This window comes from Tiliqua scincoides, chromosome 1 (assembly GCF_035046505.1).
Source record: "Tiliqua scincoides isolate rTilSci1 chromosome 1, rTilSci1.hap2, whole genome shotgun sequence".
Taxonomy (NCBI): Eukaryota; Metazoa; Chordata; class Lepidosauria; order Squamata; family Scincidae; genus Tiliqua; species Tiliqua scincoides.
This window is the reverse complement of record NC_089821.1, coordinates 285,123,771-285,134,136: the sequence shown is the minus strand read 5'-3', so window position 1 is coordinate 285,134,136 and position 10,366 is coordinate 285,123,771. Positions and strand designations below refer to the sequence as shown.

General features: G+C 45.3%; 1 pseudogene; it reads left to right on the top strand.

Moving 5' to 3' along the window:
* The first annotated feature begins 9,582 nt into the window (after window positions 1-9,582).
* Window positions 9,583-9,701, top strand: LOC136637590 (5S ribosomal RNA; annotated as a pseudogene).
* Window positions 9,702-10,366: the final 665 nt, after the last annotated feature.

The window sequence follows — 10,366 nt, the reverse complement described above, 5'->3', positions numbered from 1 at the left end:
AATGGCTTGCTGGAGACTACCGAGTGAGAGATTCAAACCAAGGATTTCATATTGTATCGCTTAGTCTCTTCAGGTCAAAATGCATGTTTGTAAAAAACTGCTAGTGAGGCCGTAGTGAGGTGGGGATCGTTGCTGCAGAGGAAAACTATTAGATGGGATAAAAACAGGGAGATTGGACTGTGTTCCAGACTGTATTCTCAGGGCAAAAGTGAGGACCAATAGGTCTGGCCAGTGCATTCTGTGTATGGATCCTGCATATGTGCTCTAGAACAGCAATTCTCAAACTTTTCAGTGTCCAGAGCCCTTTATACCCGTAAAAGGAGCCTTGGAGAGAACTGGCAGTGCATGCGCAGAGTCCTGGAGAGCTCTAGAGTGCCAGTGCATGCACAGAGTGACACACTGCCAAGTCCAACACTGGACAGAGTTGGAACAAGATAGGAATGAGGAAGGAGAGCAATGGACAAAGGAGATGGGAGAGATGGACAAGCAAATAGGACAGGAAGCAGATGGGGTACAGTCACTTATGGTGTGCTCATGGAGCCCCTCAGGGAGCCTCAGGGCTCCTAGGAGTGCACACACTGTTCTAGAATATGTCCCAGAATCCTCTGCAATGCATAGAGATTCCATTAAAGGCATGCAGGGATTCTTTGGCAGAGATAGATACAGACAAGGTTCCTGGAAGGGAGAAACGGTGAAGAAACACTGCCAGAATCTCACCAAATGCCAACTTGTTCATACAGTTGGGCTGCTTTCCACAATGTACTCCTTGTACATCTCTCTCTCTCTCTCTCTCTCTCTGCCTGTCCTTCTCTTTAAACTTCATGTTGCTGAAGGCTTTGATCTTGTGAATTCCTGTGGGCAGCCTTTGGTGGAGAGGCCTACCCTTCACGTGGCCCCTGACTGAAAGATCTCAAACCTTGGAAAGCGACACAGAGGTGGAAGGCAGAGCAAAACAAAAATAACCACTCCTGTAAAAAGCAGCTGTGTCTTTCCTTGAAGGCACATTGGGGCCTTGTAGACAAGTTTAGATTGTAAAGCCCTTATCAGGTGCTGGAAGGGGTGAGGCCAAAAGTTTAATGTAGGATAAAAATGCAAACCCCTTAAATCTCTTAGTGTTTGGCTTAACCTTGCCTTGACTCTGGAGAGATAGCACTAAGGAAGGATGAGCTTGTATTAGAAACAGGATTCTCTCTCTCCCCCCCCCCCATCCCCTCTGCTGGCACCATTACGACCACACATCCATGCCAAGTAAATCTTCCATAATGATTTCTGGCTGGTAAATCCCCCATTGAGTTTTTGGCTCTTGAGAGTGGGGCATGCGTATCTCCCTGGCTACTCTATTGATGTAATTGTGTCTGAGACACTAGTATGGCTCCAAAATGATCTTTGGCCAAGTAAACAGGCTTTCTTTACTTTGGATTTAACATGGGGCCCCCACATTGGTAATTCTGGGTCAAATTCTGTGCCAGATTTACATTCCTATCCTGTGTTGCTCTTCAGCTGCTGCTGCTCAAGACATTTGGGCTGGTTTACTGCAGCAAGAGTGGTGCAATCCTATGCCACTGAGCTCTGCCCTGCTTGCAAGGGAATGCTGTTTATTTTCCCTTTACTGCAGAAAATTCTGAGTGCTGCAGTGATCCAGCTAACACTCTGCAGATGCAGGACTGCTGCATTGACCCTGACACTATAGCAGCTCTGTCTACACCCGAAGCAGTCCAGCAGAGCAGCTTTGATCCCCCTGCATGGAGATAGGGCTGCATGTAGAATTTTCTGCAATAAGCTAAAACAGAAGATTGAAGATGTGTGTGGGGTGGGGGAGGTCTTATTGCTCTTATCATCAATCCACACTTCTGTACATGCGCAGAGCACAGATTTAGCCTCAATGGCTTTTGATAGATGCCATGGCTATCTGTGAGCTTTAGCTTTTAAGAAGAAACACAGTGACATTCGGTGGATCCGGAGAATTGCTGATGACATTGCAACCCTCCATTCTCCAAACAATTGCAGGCTGGCTTTAGAGATGTGACAGAAGAGTGGGGGGAAAAAGAGGCAGGGAAATTAGGTCTGTTCCCACTGCCATCCACTTCAGGGTAAATATTCCACCTCCGTTGTCCAGGGGACATGTCATATGTGAGCAGAGAATTTGTTTCTTGAGCAAATGCTGCATTTTATTTCTGACCGGCACAAACAAAGGTGTCAGCCAAAGAAAAGCAGCTGCTCAGGGGTGTATGCTTCACACTCCAGTGCCAGGCAGAGGCCACTGCTGCTCAGGAGATGGATGGATGGAGATTATTAGAAAGTGTTATTTAGAGGTGACTAAAATTACTTGGCAAATTCCAGGGGCTTAGTCATATGGGGGAGGGGAGGGGAGGGGGGAGACATCAAACAAAAAGCCACCTAGCACCAGCTGTATTTATGAAAGGCTGTAGAAAAGAGTCACTCATGAACAATCATTGTGTTTGGAGGGATGAGTTATGGGGGTACATGGTAAGAAACCACCCTCCGCCCCATCAGCAGTAAATACAGCATTTCTGAGATTTTCCTGTTTAGGGGAAGCTGACTGATATAGGGGAGGGGGAGATGGCAGCATCTCCAGCATATGACAGATGATGACAGCTGTTAAACAGAAATAACCCGCTTTGATTCAGAAGGCTGTGCAGAGAGGAACAGAAATCCAATAAATGGAATACACACACTTCGGCAGTGGCATAAACTGCCTTAGCCAGAGATCACCAAACAATGAAAAATAGCCAACCACTCACTGGCTTTAGAAGTGCTTCAGACCCATACATCCATTAAGCATCACATAATCCCCTTGGAAGGCATATCAGGCTTACCCCCCCCCCCCAGGTACTGAGAGGTTACCCTCAGGCCACAGAAGGAATGGAGCAGATCAGAACCATTGGCATCCTTTCTGATAGTTGTTACTGGTATCTTCCTTGTGTTTCTTTTCTTAGATAGTTGATGTCTTTGGGATTTGGAACTGTGTACTATGCTATGCAAAATCATCCTTTATAAACAGAACAACAACAGTCTCCACAATTCCCAGGATCTTGGCTAGATCCCAGATTGAGGACTATAACCATAGTAGTAGTAGTAGTAGTAGTAGTAGTAGTAGTAGTAGTAGTATTGACAGTGGAAAGTTAATTCAATTTTTAAAAAAGGGTTTTCTACAGCTTGGACATCGCAGAAGGGAATCAGGATCAGGAAGTATTACTTAGATACTAAAGAGATGACATCATTAAATTAATAAGTAAATTATGTTTCTTACTACTACTACTATTATAATACCAGTGTATCTATTGTTTTAGATAGCGTAGCAAAGTAGCGCTAGCAAAAATACAAATATCTTCCTTGAGTATTTTACTATCGAAATACCAGCTTTCTAGTTTTCACTCACCAGATACACCATTATATATGGAGTTTCAAAAGGGTGCCCTGTTTGATGGATACAGTCTAGTTTTGTTTTACTCAGGCTGTGTGCTTGAGAAAAGACTGTGATCATTCCAAGAAGAAAAAAGTTGCCTTGCTACCTATGGCTGCCTTTAAGCAACTAAGCAAGCAATTGTCAAAAGCAGTATGACTAATTGTGTTTTAAGGATCACTATCATCCAAAAAATATTTTTGGAACTCAAGAATAGAGCAAAGTGAATAAAGAATTTATATAACCCTGTTGGCAAACATTCAGGCAGGGAGCTAATCCTGGAAGTCACCGCCCACTCTGCCAAAGATCTCCAGCAGCTCATGAACTGTTTTAGTAAGGCCTGCCAAGACTTTGGACTGACAATCAGCCTGAAGAAAACACAGGTCATGGTTCAGGATGTGGACTCACCTCCCTGCATTACAATCTCTGTGCACGAACTGGAGGTTGTCCATGACTTTGTGTACCTTGGCTCAACGATCTCCGACACTCTTTCTCTCGAAACCGAGCTAAACAGACGCATCAGCAAAGCAGCTACCACTTTTTCCAGACTCGCAAAGAGAGTCTGGTCCAACAAGAAGCTGATGGAACATACCAAGATTCAGGTCTACAGAGCTTGCATCTTGAGTACACTTCTGTACTGCAGCGAGTCATGGACTCTTTGCACACAACAGGAGAAGAAGCTGAACACTTTCCACATATGCTGCCTCTGATGTATCACCTGGCAGGACAAAGTTCCAAACAACACAGTCCTGGAACGAGCTGGAATCCCCAGCGTGTATACATTGCTGAAACAGTGACACCTGCGTTGGCTTGGTCATGTTGTGAGAATGGGCGATGGTCGGATCCCAAAGGATCTCCTCTATGGAGAACTTGTGCAGGGAAAGCACCCTACAGGTAGACCACAGCTGCGCTACAAGGATATCTGCAAGAAGGATATGAAAGCCTTAGGAATGAACCTCAACCTTGGCTTCTGAGCGTTCTGCTTGGAGGCAGGCTGTGCGGCATGGCCTTTCCCAGTTTGAAGAGACATTTTGCCAACAGAGTGAGGCAAAGAGGCAAAGAAGGAAGGCCCATAGCCAGGCAGAAAGACCAGGGACACACTACACTTGCTCCCAGTGTGGAAGGGATTGTCACTCCCGAATCGGTCTTTTCAGCCACACTAGACGCTGTTCCAGAACCACCATTCAGAGCATGATACCATAGTCTTTCGAGACTGAAGGTTGCCAACAGACAAAACAAGGACTCCTGCAAGAAACAAAATCCCAGTCAGACTTCTTGGCTTGGTTTAAGACCCTTCTGACAAGAAGTGTTTTTAATTTTACTTAGATAAATGAGTTACTTTCATTCGCTGGTAAACTGCAAGTGTAAGCACAGCCAATACGTTGCACTCATACTGTTCTACTAAGGACAAAGGATGCTGACGATCCCAGAATCAGCTGTCCCAACCAAAAACAGGAAGACGCTGGAAATGTCTTTAAATGAGCATATTGGCTGAGGCTCCGGCAAGACAGACTTACACTGACTCAGCAGGTACCACCCAGCTCACAAAGAATATGTATTCACAAATGAATTATTCAACGGGCTTGAATACTATCTCTGCAACAATAATTCCACAAGCAAGCATTGCGCACACATCGGCATTCCTCCAACCGCAGCTACAAATCAGAATCAGGATGGTTCCCTCTACCAGTCAAACAGGAAACATCCTTTGCTTCTGGCAGTAACAGCTGAGTCAAAATAGCTGTTGGTGCCTCCCTCACACAGTCAGCAATGAAATAAAAATGCGTCCCACTTTTATGCAACCTCAGAAGCAGATCTACTGTGACAAACCTGGAGGCTTTTACTCATGCACCGTCCCTCTTCCGGGGATGATTTTACAAAGCACCTTCCCTTGGTAAACAGGACTTAGATTTGACACCAAAATGCAGTGTGCGCATGTGTACAGTACTGTATGTACATATTTATTCCAAAATCTTCCATAGTTTTGATGCATCTGCTATGAGCATTTATATAGTGCATTTAAGTATTCAAAGCACTTCACATACTAATATCTCAGGAAATCTTATGATACTCCTATAAGATAAGCCAATATTATTATCCCCATATTCTTTACTAATAGTGCCTGGCTTCAGTGGTGTAGCTAAGGGGGTGCAGGGGGTAGCAGTTGCACTGGACATCAAGCTTTAGGGAGGCAACAAGCTGAGCTTGACACGTTTTGAGCTTGGCACCGGGCTACACGATCATTAGCTACGCCACTGCCAGGCCTATAACTATCTAGTAACTTTGTGGCTGAGATGAACATCCTATGTCAAATGTTTAGCCAGTATTTGGGCAGGTCATAGCCAGTTTTCCTTGATAGGTAGGGCTGTCATATTTCTAGTCGGCACTTTTGAGAAACATGGAAAAATCAGCAGTTTTCTCATAACCCGCAGAACATTCTCCAGTGCTGTGAATTGTCTATAAATTGCTATCCCTGGAAACCTGGAAGATGAATAAGAACAGTTAACTTTAAGTTCCAAAGCATTTACCTGTTCTTAATGAGCATCTTCCTTCAATAAATACTTTTCTTAAGTTATCCTTTACCATGTTTAAACACCCTGTCATGCTCATAGACATAGTTCCTAAAAAGGATTTTTGTTGTTTTTCGGAACAGAGATCTTGAAAAATCCATCCTAATCCAGGGGGAATCGTGTGTAAGCCAGGTGGGTCTATTTGGGGTGGTATCCATTGCCACTGATTTATTTTTTAAGCCAGACATTTTTCTATCCTAAAAAGATGCTCCCAGTCTTTAAATGGATTGTGTCTCCCCACACCCCTGTGCTGCCCAGTGTGAGCCTACCTGCTCTGTCCAGCGCTGCTTCTGGATGGAGTGCCGGTGGGCTGGAACAAGTCTTGAGCCAGCACTGCTGGTTAACGTGTAGTTACAAACGTGCTTTGTAGCAGGGATGGCTGCATCAGCTCAGGCCGCCATTGGGTTGCACTGTGAGGTACAGAATTCATGGCAGAAGAGCTAAGAGCCCAATCCGATCCAATTTTTCGGCACCAGTGCAGCCACAATGCAGCCCCAAGGAAAGGGAACAAATGTTCCTATACCTTAAGGGGGCCTCTGTGCCCCACCACAAGATGCCCCACTGACACAGCTGCACCAGTACAGGAAAATTGGATAGGATTGGGCCCTAAGGCTTCAAACCTATGCACACTTACCTGGAGGAGTAAACTGTATTGACTACAATGGGACTTCCTTCTGAGCAAACATGCATGACATTGGGCTGCTGAACCCAGTTCCTCCAGATTAGACACAGTACTGTGTTCACTGCATCAGACTGGCAGTTTTAGCATGTGTAGCCTGGATGCTTAATATTCACATAGATGGAGGTGCATTTTCCACAATCTCTGAAGTTGCTGTTTTTGGCTTGACAGTTTCTGTCTGGAACACTTTTGTTTTCAGTAGTAGCAAATTTTGGCAGCCCCAAGCAAGGAAAATGTGGGAGAGTTTCAGGAAAATTTTTAGTGTCATTTACTGCGGACAGAGCCCAGTTGTTGCTGATGTCCCTAATTCCCATAGCACATGGAATTTAGGTTGGCACTTGCTTCCCTGCTGCTGCTGCTAGCCTTGTACGTGAGCTGTTTCCTCAGTCTAGGTCACATATTCATTGCCTGTCTCCTGCTTTGAAGCTTGTTCAGATTCCATTATGATTTAATGAGGAGCCCACCAGCCGTGACAAGCTGAGTTCTGGAGTCAAGGCTGAAGCCAAGGTCAAGCCTCAGATGGGGATTATCCAGCAAATCAGAGCTGTCACCTTTCCCTCCAAGTTATGGACATCAGCCTTAACAAAAAATACAAGGATGATTCAGATTCCACTCTCTCCTCCATATACAGAGAGGAGCTGTGTGAGCATCAGTGCTGGAATGGGTGGTGTGGCCGGGAGGGAAGGGAATTGCCTGTACTGGAAATCTCCTATCTAGTCTGCCTATGCCCTTGCTCCTGGTTCCTGTCCTTCAAAAATATAGGTTATGTGTGCCCCCAGTAAAGGCAGGGAAGCTTTCCAGCTGCTTCTGCTGCTCATTGCCCTAGGAGGCTATGCTCCCTGATTTTGGGGCAGAAGAAGCTGCCCAGAATGACTTTCTGACAAGATTGGCTCAAAAGATAATGGGCAGCAGCGTAGAAGGGTTTGGAGACTGCTGATGTACTTAATGGTTTGTAAACTCAGCTCCATGTTTATTTTTTTTAAATAAAAAACACAGACTGTGAATGCTCTTGAGATGGTACAGTTTCAGGAAGACATAGGGATAGTCTACAGATAAATGGAAATACTTCTTTACCCAGCATGTAATTAATATGTGGAACTCCTTGCCACTGGATGTTGTGATGGCACCTGATGTAGATACCTTGAAAAGGGGATTGGACAGATTTATGGAGGAAAGGTCCTTCACAGGTTACAATGACTGTATGTAACCTCCGGGTTTTAGAGTTAGCTTATTTCTGAATGCCAGATGCAAGTGAGTGGCAACAGGATATGAATATCATATCTTGAGCTCTCCCAGAGGCCTCTGGTGGGTTACTGTCAGATACAGGAAGCAGAACTAGTTAGGCCCTTGGCCTGATCCAGCAGGGCTCTATGTTGTTCCATCAGTATCTTCTTTCATCTTTCTTCACATGAATTTCACTCCCCCAGGTGAGTGTGTATAGGATTCCAGCCTATTATGGACATCATTTTTTTTGCTTTCTCCAATAGAACCAAATTCTGAATATAATATTTTTTTCATTTCGATTGTTGTCAAGGGAAGACTAGTGCTGTTGGATCAAGACTTCATAGTCAAATTCTAGAGTGAAAGCAATCTTACTGTGTGTGAATCAGTTTCAGGATGGCATAGTCTACCTTTCTTGGGGTGAAGGTTGGGCTGGGAAGCTTATAATGGTCTCTTGCCTAGGACAAACTCAAAGAGGGTAGGATTATCCATGGCTTTTGGATATATAGCTAAACAGAACTCCCAAGATCAGAAGCAATATACCTGTGGATATCAGGTGCTGGGCACAAACTGCAAGGGAAAGCTGTTGCCTTTATGCCCTTCCTGCAAGATCACTGTTGAAAATAGATTGATGAACAAGACAGACTCTTTGTCTGATCCAGCAGTGCTTTTCTTATCAATTCCTGTAACTGTATTGGTTAAGTGAGTACCTTGTGTAGATGTGCTGGAAGCCAAAAAGGGCAGGGTGGGGAATAACAGTGCAGGAGAGGGTCTCAACTTTTGACAGAGATGCCTTCCCATGCAGAAAAATATTAGGGATGAGCATGAGCCCTGCCTCCACCCAAAACAGTGCACAGGTGTGAGCTGACCAAGGCTGTGAGTTAGGCTGAAAGGAAGCGAACATGCCACTTGCTTCCTTAAAACCATGGGTCTCTTAGAATCTCAAAACACATAGACGAACAGGCCTTGCTGAGGGAGAATCAGCATGGCTTCTGTAAGGGTAAGTCTTGCCTCATGAGCCTTATAGAATTCTTTGAAAAGGTCAACAGGCAAGTGGATGCGGGAGAACCCATGGACATTATACAAGTCGTATATCTGGACTTTCAGAAGGCGTTCGACATGGTCCCTCACCAAAGGCTACTGAAAAAACTCCACAGTCAGGGAATTAGAGGGCAGGTCCTCTCAAGGATTGAGAACTGGTTGAAGGCCAGGAAACAGAGAGTGGGTGTCAATGGGCAATTTTCACAATGGAGAGAGGTAAAAAGCGGTGTGCCCCAAGGATCTGTCCTGGGTCCGGTGCTTTTCAACCTCTTCATAAATAATCTGGAGACAGGGTTGAACAGTGAGGTGGTTAAGTTTGCAGACGACACCAAACTTTTCTGAGTGCTGAAGACCAGAAGTGATTGTGAGGAGCTCCAGAAGGATCTCTCCAGACTGGCAGAATGGGCAGCAAAATGGCAGATGCGCTTCAATGTCAGTAAGTGTAAAGTCATGCACATTGGGGCAAAAAATCAAAACTTTAGATATAGGCTGATGGGTTCTGAGCTGTCTGTGACAGATCAGGAGAGAGATCTTGGGGTGGTGGTGGACAGGTCGATGAAAGTATCGACCCAATGTGCGGCGGCAGTGAAGAAGGCCAATTCTATGCTTGGGATCATTAGGAAGGGTATTGAGAACAAAACGGCTAGTATTATAATGCCGTTACCCTGAGCATGCCTGATCTTGTCTGATCTTAGAAGCTAAGCAGGGTCAGGCCTGGTTAGTACTTGGATGGGAGACCGCCTGGGAATACCAGGTGCTGTAGGCTTATACCATAGTCTTTTGAGACTGAAGGTTGCCAACCATTTGTACAAATCGATGGTAAGGCCACACCTGGAGTATTGTGTCCAGTTCTGGTCGCCGCATCTCAAAAAAGACATAGTGGAAATGGAAAAGGTGCAAAAGAGAGCGACTAAGATGATTACGGGACTGGGGCACCTTCCTTATGAGGAAAGGCTACGGCGTTTGGGCCTCTTCAGCCTAGAAAAGAGATGCCTGAGGGGGGGACATGATTGAGACATACAAAATTATGCAGGGGATGGACAGAGTGGATAGGGAGATGCTCTTTACACTCTCACATAATACCAGAACCAGGGGACATCCACTAAAATTGAGTGTTGGGCGGGTTAGGACAGACAAAAGAAAATATTTCTTTACTCAGTGTGTGGTTGGTCTGTGGAACTCCTTGCCGCAGGATGTGGTGCTGGCGTCTAGCCTAGACGCCTTTAAAAGGGGATTGGACAAGTTTCTGGAGGAAAAATCCATTATGGGGTACAAGCCATGATGTGTATGCGCAACCTCCTGATTTTAGAAATGGGTTATGTCAGAATGCCAGATGCAAGGGAGGGCACCAGGATGAGGTCTCTTGTTATCTGGTGTGCTCCCTGGGGCATTTGGTGGGCCGCTGTGAGATACAGGAAGCTGGACTAGATG